The sequence below is a fragment of the Humulus lupulus genome, chromosome X (assembly GCF_963169125.1).
Source record: "Humulus lupulus chromosome X, drHumLupu1.1, whole genome shotgun sequence".
Taxonomy (NCBI): Eukaryota; Viridiplantae; Streptophyta; class Magnoliopsida; order Rosales; family Cannabaceae; genus Humulus; species Humulus lupulus.
The window spans coordinates 61,766,349-61,775,854 of NC_084802.1; the positions used below are offsets into that span (position 1 = coordinate 61,766,349).

At 30.1% G+C, this 9,506-nt stretch overlaps 1 long non-coding RNA gene across 1 annotated transcript; it reads right to left on the reverse strand.

Moving 5' to 3' along the window:
- Positions 1 to 5,924: 5,924 nt before the first annotated feature.
- On the reverse strand, positions 5,925 to 7,367 carry LOC133804727 (uncharacterized). Its single transcript, XR_009878594.1, has 2 exons — positions 6,707 to 7,367; positions 5,925 to 6,331 (listed from the first exon to the last, which is right to left on the reverse strand). It is a non-coding gene; the product is annotated as an uncharacterized LOC133804727 (long non-coding RNA).
- Positions 7,368 to 9,506: the final 2,139 nt, after the last annotated feature.

Sequence of the window (9,506 nt, forward strand, 5' to 3'; positions counted from 1 at the left end):
TCAAATTAATCCAGCTCTTGTCAATCGACATTGTATGAGTGTAGCACTGCACGAAATACTAATCATCAAACTTACAATCAATTTGTGTGTGTCCTAATTCAGAGAGAGGCAAATTTAAGAGTCTTCAATGACTCACCCTCTCTGAACGGGTCTAAGATATCTAATTATGTTGTTTTATGATATCTAACTGTAATATATATTTGAGTGTAAATATTATTAAAATTATTTAATTTTGACATATTTTTTCTAACTTAAAATATTAATTTTAATTTTAATTACAAAAAATAGTTAAAATTATAAATGTTAATTAATAATATATTAAATTAAATTTTATGTTTTTACTTTATTGAATAATTTAATTAATTTTCACACAATTTTTAGGATTTGGTTAAAAGTTATTTAATTACTTTATGATTTTTTTTTACTAAACCTATTAAAATTTTTATTCAGTGCTTTTATTAATATTCACAAAATCTCTGAATTTTATAATTCTATGTAAAATTCGGCAACATAACAATTGTATTGTCATCTATCCCAAAATTTAAAAACCTGCAAATAACACATAAAAAATATCCAGTCCTAGATCATGCAGAGAGCAATACAAATACATTTTAAACGACTATATAATTTATAATTATTAGTCTAAATTTTATTAATTATTCCATTTTCTAATCAAAATATCAAAATTCTACTAAAAATTAACAACAACAAATCATCAATATTCATAAAATCTGATTTTTTTACTACTAACATAACCAAAAAAAAATTAAAATTAACAACAACAACATACTAACATTAGCACCAAAACTTCCAAATTAACACTCAAATATTTAATATGTTTACTAATATGTTTAATACACATAATTTTCACCAAAACAACATAGAATCTATTTTAATAAAAAAAATACTAATTAATCATCTAACAATTTTCTAATTCCTAATCTCATTTTTACTAATAAATATTTTTAAAACCTAAAAATAAATACATTCACCCTAATATAATTTCAAATATTAAAACTAATATTATTTTATTTATATAAAAATAAATAAATTATTCAAAAATTCAAAAAAAATTAAAAAAAATAGAAAAATTAAAAACAACTTACCAACACCTTCAATTCCTTGCAATCTTTCTTTGTAGTTCAACAAAAACTTCACCCACACCTTCAAACAAAAATTACAAAAATACATTACCATTTCATAAATATATATATATATATAAATGAAGAAATAAACCTTACATTTAACAAATAGAGAGAAACCCCTTCACTTTTGGAGATTTTTGGACTTAAAAACGAAATTTTTGGGAAGAAAATGGGGGATTTCGGCGGAGAGAGGCGAAGGGAACGAGGTGGGAAGGAGATGAAGAAGAAGGGGGTTCGCGCAGCTGGGTATATTTATAAACCCTATACCGAGAACATGTTCTCAGTATAGGAACTTACCCTATTCCAGAACCACGAAAAGGCCCCGCGCATCTGAAATGTCTATACCGAGAACATGTTCTCGGTAAAGTGTTCTCGGTATAGCACCTTCTTTTTGTAGTGCACGCAGTTGTCCACTCTTGAGCAGATAACAAACACCACTCTTGACCTGCTAGGATGAATCTTAGTCACATGACTAACTAGCTTCTCAATCATGGAATGCCCATACTCGAAAATGTTGATCCAAGTAGTTCAACACAGAGTTTCTAGAGAAGGCTAGTTGCTCGGACATGGGAGACTTGTTGCAGAAGTCTTGCTCAAAAGAATAAGGAAAAAAAGAATGTGGGATACCACGACTTGACATAAAGCACAAACCCCCAAACTAGAACTACTAGTTCCGTGGCACACTACTAAAAAATTGACGTGGTACAATAGTTTTAAACTATGATAAAAACATTCATACAACAGTTTTAATACTATTGTACCATGTGGTGTAGTGACATATACGAGCAGGAGACAACAGTTCAAATAAAACTGTCTCTCATGTACCACAAGGGATGACAGTTGCTGTGCAAATGTCGTCTCCTGCAGTATATGATACAACAATTTATGAACAACTATGGTAACATGGCACAACAGTTTTTAAGTAATTGTCGTTCCATATGGAAAATGAGACAACATAATGTTGTGAACTAATGTACCATACATAGAAAATGGGAATTCGTTTCCTTATTTTAAACTACTACATTAATCAAAATTTTCATGTATAATTACAATATAATTCAGACCAAATCAAAATGTATTATTGCCTTAACCATATAAGTGCATGTCTTAATAATACAAAAGCAATAAAACAATTAACAAAAAATAATCTTTATATTGTTCTTTATTGAAACGTAGAGCAACTTCAATAAAATGGTATCAAAATACATGAGATTTAGGTAACCATTTAGTAAAGTTACATAATTACAATGTTTAGTCTATGAAGCTAAATTACGAGCAGACAACTCACTTCTTAAATTCCTTGTACAATCAAACTGCCAACAAGATGGAACAAAAAGGATGACTAAGTAAAAAAATAATTTGCCAATAACCTTTTTGAGTCACGGGAACTTATGTGCAATTCCCCTTGAAATAATCAGAAATTGAATGATAAGGTAAAACATGAATTATAGTTGATATCCCTGCATTAAGAAACAAAACCAAGTTCAGAAATTGTTTCGGTTAATCCAAGAACAAATAAGTTTGCACAAGTTTCCTAGTGCAATAGTGCATATAAAACTTTGTCAATCTTCTATTACAAAAATTGCAAAGAAAAAGGGAACCAATGATGAGAAGACAAAAAATTTAGAGTGAAAATAGTACAAGGTAAAATAAACCAGAGAAATGAAATAGTCACCCGGTGTCACCAATCCGTATATGATTAAAATAAGTAAAAAGAAGAAAATGCTATTGCTCATTTTCATTTTAAATGTAACAAGGATATCACTTCTATACCTTCTTCCCAACACACCATATTCATATATAACTCAACTTTTTCACTACAAGTTATTGCAGTAAAATTTGTTTGTGAAAAATGTTAAAAGTCATTACCGTATCTAGAATGCTCTAGAGTTATAGAATATACTAGGAAGAACATAGAACATTCTAGAAAGCTCTTGAAGAAACTTAGAACTAATTAGACAATATATAGAGAGTTCTAGAATCATTTAGAAAAAGGTAGAAAGTAATTAAATAAATTATAAAGTTAAAAAATTCTAGAAAGATTTGGATGTTTCATTTGTAGCCTATAAATACAAATGTAATGTGTGTCAAGGGAGTAGCAAAGTAAGTGTCCCAAAAGTGTGAGTCTAAGTAAGTATAATATAAGTGTGTCTAAAAAGAGTGTGAGAGAAATTACTAAGTGAGTTCTCCAAAACAAAGTGTGTAAGTGTTTAGAGTGTGTTGTGAGAAAATATTGTATTCAAGTCTTGGTATAATTACTTTTATAATAATAAAGTAAGTACGTTTTCACGTGTTGTGGTGTTCAACATATATATATATAAATTATATGTTACTGAATCGTGTTATCTAGAGTGATACTTCCTGTGTATTGAATCGTGGCATTATTTTTGTTTTACCAATATGGGCAATCAGTAATCTTAAGTTGTTGGCTGTCACTACCACGCGACCACCTTTGTACTAGGTCATGCTTTGCAACTTCTCTTTGTCCCTTGTCATATGATTTGAGCAACCAGAGTCAATTATCCAATCATTATTGTAGTCGATTGGTCTAGGAACAGTAATTGCCAAAGCTAATTCTCCATCCTCCACAGCGAAAGATGCTTCAGCATCCCATTCTTCATCGCTTGCTCGTCCTGTGTTTGACGTGACTACATTGCCCTTTGTTGTTTTCTTCTTGGACCAACAATTGCAATGATCTATCCCCATCACGATGAAATTTCAAAGATTACTCGGGCCTGTCGGCCAAGGCTATAGACTCGTTGAATACATCAGTGTAGTAAGTGTGCGGCCCAAAACATCTAGTGGATAGAAGCTATGAAAGAAGAGATAAGTGCACTAGAGAATAATCAAACTTGGGAGCTGGTGCCAAAGCCAAAGGAAGTAAAACCCATTTCTTGCAAATGGGTATACAAGGTAAAAACTCGTCCTGATGGATTGATTGAGAGATATAAAGCCCAGTTAGTAGCTCGTGGATTCTCTCAACAGTATGGGCTAGACAATGATGAGACGTTCAGCCCAGTTGCCAAGATTACAACAGTACGAGTCCTGCTGGCACTTGCAGCATGTAAAGACTGGAGACTATGGTAGATGGATGTGAAGAACGCCTTTCTACATGGAGAACTAGATCAATAAATATACATGGTCCAACCAAGAGGATTTGAGGATAAAGTTCATCCAGAGTATGTTTGTAAACTGAAAAAGGCGCTCTATGGATTGAAGCAGGCTCCAAGAGCATGGTATGGCAAGATTGTTGAGTTCTTAGTGGAGAGTGGATATGTCATGGCACATGTAGATTCAAGCTTATTTGTTAAAGTAAAGGAAGCAAAGATCGCAGTTGTTTTGGTATATGTTGATGACCTCATCATCATTGGCAATGATGAAGCAGAAATTTGCCAAACAAAGGAGAACCTGTCAGTTCACTTTCAAATGAAGGAACTTGGAGAATTGAAACATTTCCTTGGATTAGAAGTTGATCGAACTAAGGAAGGTTTATTTATCTGTCAACAAAAGTACGCAAGAGATTTGTTGCAAAGGTTTGGAATGCTCGAGTGCAAGCCCATCTCAACACCTATGGAACCTAATGCCAAGTTATGCGCGCATGAAGGGAAGGACTTGCAAGATGGGGCAATGACCGACAGCTGGTTGGTAGTCTAATTTATCTAACATTGACTCGACCAGATATCTCGTATGCAGTTGGTGTAGCAAGTTGGTATATGCAACACCCAAAGAAACCTCATTTGGAAGCAATGCGACGAATGCTGAGGTATGTCAAAGATACCATTAACTATGGTCTCTTATATAAGAAAGGGGACGAGGTTAAGATAGTTGGATACTGTGATGCTGATTATGCTGGAGATCATGATACCCGTCGATCAACTACTGGGTATGTATTCAAGCTTGGATCTGGAGCTATATCTTGGTGTAGCAAAAGGCAACCAACGGTGTCCTTGTCAACCACTGAAGCAGAATATAGAGCAGCGGCAATGGCAGCTCAGGAAAGTATGTGGTTGATGCAACTAATTAAGGATCTACACCAATCTACAAACAATGCAATGCCACTTTATTGTGATAATTAGTTTGCTATTCGCTTAGCAGAAAATCCAGTATTTCATGCAAGGACAAAGCACGTGGAAGTGCATTATCATTTTCTGAGAGAAAAAGTGCTTCAAGAAGAAATAGAGATGAGACAAATCAACACAGATGATCAAGTTGCAGACATATTCACCAAAGGACTAAGCACAATCAAGTTTTCGAAATTCAGAACTCAACTAAACCTCATCAAACGAGAAGAAGCTTAGAGATTCGGTAATGAGAGGGAGTGTTAAAAGTCATTACCGTATCTAGAATGCTCTAAAGTTGTAGAATGTTCTAGAATATACTAAGAAGAACATAGAACATTATAGAAAACTCTTGAAGAAACTTAAAACTAATTAGACAATATATAGGGAGTTCTAGAATCATTTAGAAAAAAGTAGAAAGTAATTAAATAAATTATAAAGTTAGAAAATTCTAGAAAGATTTGGATGTTTTTTTTGTAGCCTATAAATACAACTGTAATGTGTGTCCAAGGGAATAACAAAGTGAGTGTCCCAAAAGTGTGAGTCCAAGTATTATATAAGTGTGTCTAAAAAGAGTGAGAAAAATTACTAAGTGAGTTCTCCAAAACAAAGTGTGTAAGTATTTAGAGTGTGTTGTGAGAAAATATTGTATTCAAGTCTTGGTGTAATTACTTTTATAAAAATAAAGTAATTATATTTTCACGTGTTCTAGTGTTCAACAAAAAAGGCTATGCCATTGGAATTTGATTGAATAACACACCATATCTATTTCTGTCTGTACTAGTGTAATTGAAATTAAAAGATTCTAATATCTCAACGTGTTATTTTATACAAAATATCATTCATTCCCATCGAAAATAACAATTTGTTTCTTTGTGTTACAATTTATATGTAGTGGCTTACTAGAGAATCCCTATATACTTTTAAACTTATTATTATTATCCAATTTTGAAATCAATGTCAGCTCAGAAGAACAGCTTTAATCAATCTCTCTAATATAAAAATAATTCAACATATAAATTAACACATCAAAGTGAGCTTGGGAAGCTGGACATTGTAACCAACACAAAGATGACTTTATGCTACAGGATTCACGATTTGTTGGGCTGAATCAAATACATTAATCATCTGAAATATAGAAAAGAAAAAACATAAAAGAAGTGCCATGAAAATCGAGCCATACAAATTTAAAAGTAAAAGACAAATTCTTAGTTGACAATATAAAATGTAAAGAATTGTTTTAAGAATTTCCGAAACTAGAGAGCACATGACTATCACTTCTGGGCACATTTTTTTATTTATGGAATCACTTCTGGACACATTAATATAATATAATTACCAACAAAAGGATAGAGCATGGCCCAAAGAAACACAACAAAGTGGCACATCACCATTGATATGCATGGACAAAGTCTAAAACTGAAACAATAAAAATACAAAACATGACATTAAAACAGAGATAGATAGAAACCGAAATGAAAATAAATTAGGGTAATGGGGTACCTGCCAAAGATATCCTTAATCTTCTTCTTGCTTTGCTCTGCTTAATGACGTAAAATAAAATAACAAAAATCCTCCAAAAATAAAAGTTCTTAAAATGGTTTAAAGAGTTAGTACTAGAGTGGAAATAAATGGTGGCAGTCCTCTAAGAAGGGCTCTGGTTCTAGAGAATAAGCTATTGGGAATAAAGTGGCTAGCAGAGGTGAAGTCAATGAGATATCCCCTGTTCCACAAATTCTTGTAAATAATTCATGGTGTACACATATAAAAATACAGGCAACCAATGTAAGGAAGGCAAATCTACTTTGAAGAGAAAGAAGAGAATACTGAAATGCCTGACAAGCACAAATCTGTTCAAAACGATAAGATAAAACCAAATTTCTCACATTTTTCTCAATCCCAATATATATATAACAGATATACATATATACCTATGCGCATAGCCCAATTTCCATTGGTGAGAGTCGTCAAATGTCCTAATCTAAAGAGAAAGAAGAGTGAAGACTACAAACTCACACCTGAGAGAAGTGTGTGGGTGCTTGTGCGCGCCTGAGGAGAAGAACTTATGTAGATTTAGTGGCTGGCAGCATGACCGTCTATGGAGCTTTAGAGGAGAAAAGCTTTAGCAGTTCGGAGGTCTTGAACAAAAGATGAGAGCAAGGGCTTCTTTCCTTTACTAAACTGTGGGAAATAGGGAAAGGGGACACTGTTTGGGCGGGAGACTCATTTACCAAAATATTTATATATATATATATATATATATATAAATATTAGGCGGTTTAATTTTCCCATCCGCACTTTTCTTTTTCAGAATTTTTAATAAATTTTTTTAAATAAAATTTTCAAAAATTATAATATATATAATATTAATAAGTATGACGTTAAAATTTTAAAATTAATTATATTTTATTTTAATTAATATAATTTTAAAATGTATAATTTTAATTTTAATTTTTTTAAAAAAATTATAAAGTAATGTTAATCACTATAACTTTATCACAGTCAATTATACACAAATAAATTATATGTATTAATGAGTTAAATCAACTAAAAACGAATTTATAAATTTATGATAAAAAATAAAAATAGTTTTAAAATTTAAATTATGTTTACGCCACAAGTCGTTTGTAGCATAACTGACATATGATGCCTGCATGATAAGTCTATCCTAGAATCGACCTAAAATGTAACATGATAAGTCTGTTTAAGTCTGTTCTAGAACTGACTTATGATGTTAATTCAAAAAGTATATAATTTTTAAATTGTTGATATTTTATTTTAAAATTTTAAATCTACAACTTATTTAATTTAATTTATTGTAATATTTATAACTATGTAATTTATTTAATTTAATTTTAAAATTTTTAAATATATGCTTTAGTTTTCTTTTAACAAAATTATAAAGTAACATTAATCAATATAAATGTATTCCAACTAATTATACACAAACAAGTTATATGTATTAATGAGTTAAATCAACTAAGAACGAATTTATAAATTTATGATAAAAAATAAAAATAATTTTAAAATTGAAATTATGTTTACGCCACAAGTCGTTTGTAGCATAACTGACCTATGATGCATGCATGATAAGTCTGTTCTAAAATTAACCATTAATGTAGCATGATAAGTTTGTTCTAGAACCGACTTATAATGGAGCATGATAAGTCTGTTCTAGAACCGGCCTATGTAAAATTTAAAAAATATAAAATTTTTAAATTGTTGATATTTTATTTTAAAATTTTAAATCTCCAACTTATTTAATTTAATTTATTGTAATATTTATAAATATGTAATTTATTTAATTTATTTAATTTAATTTTAAAAATTTAAAATATATGATTTCAATTTCTTTTAGAAAAATTATAAAGTAATATTAATCACTATAAATTTATTACAAGTAATTATACACAAAAAAATTGTATATATTAATAAGTTAAATCAACTAAGAACGAATTTATAAATTTATGATAAAAAATAATTTTAAAATTTAAATTATGTTTACGCCACAAGTCGTTTGTAGCATAACCGACTTATCATGCCTGGATGATAAGTCTGTTCTAGAACCGATTTATGATGTAGCATGATAAGTTTGTTCCAGAACCGGCCTATAATGTTAAAATTTTAAAATATATAATTTTAAATTTTTTTGTATTTTATTTTAAAATTATAAATCTCCAACTTATTTAATTTAATTTAATTTATTCTAATATTTATAAATATGTAATTTATTATAATGTAACAATAAATTCGAGTATCTTTAATAATATATTTTTCTAATGACATGGTAGGTCGATTCCCATACAATTGACCTACCATGTCATTTAAAAAATTATTTAAGATAGTACTTTTTTTTATCAAGTTTTGTTTATTTATTTTGAATTGTAAATACTATTAAGTTAAAATATTTTCTCCTTTATAAAATATAATTACTTTTTAAAATTATAAATAATTAATTAATTTAATTCATACACTAATAACTTATATTTTAGTTATAGTTTAAATAAATTAATATATTTTAAAATTCAAATAATGTAAAATAAATAATAATAATGTGACGTGACAAGTTGGTTCACACAGCACTGACCTACCATATTAGCATGGTACGGCATGGTAGGTCGGTCCACAAAGAATCGACCTACTATGGTAGCATGATAAGTTAGTTGTGTAGGAACCGACCTACAATGTCTTCTACAAGCATGAAAGGTCGGTTCTCGCGCAACCGACCTACCATGCTTACTTTTAACAAACATGATAGGTCGGTTCTGTGTAAACAGACTTATGAACATGTGTTAAGTCAGTT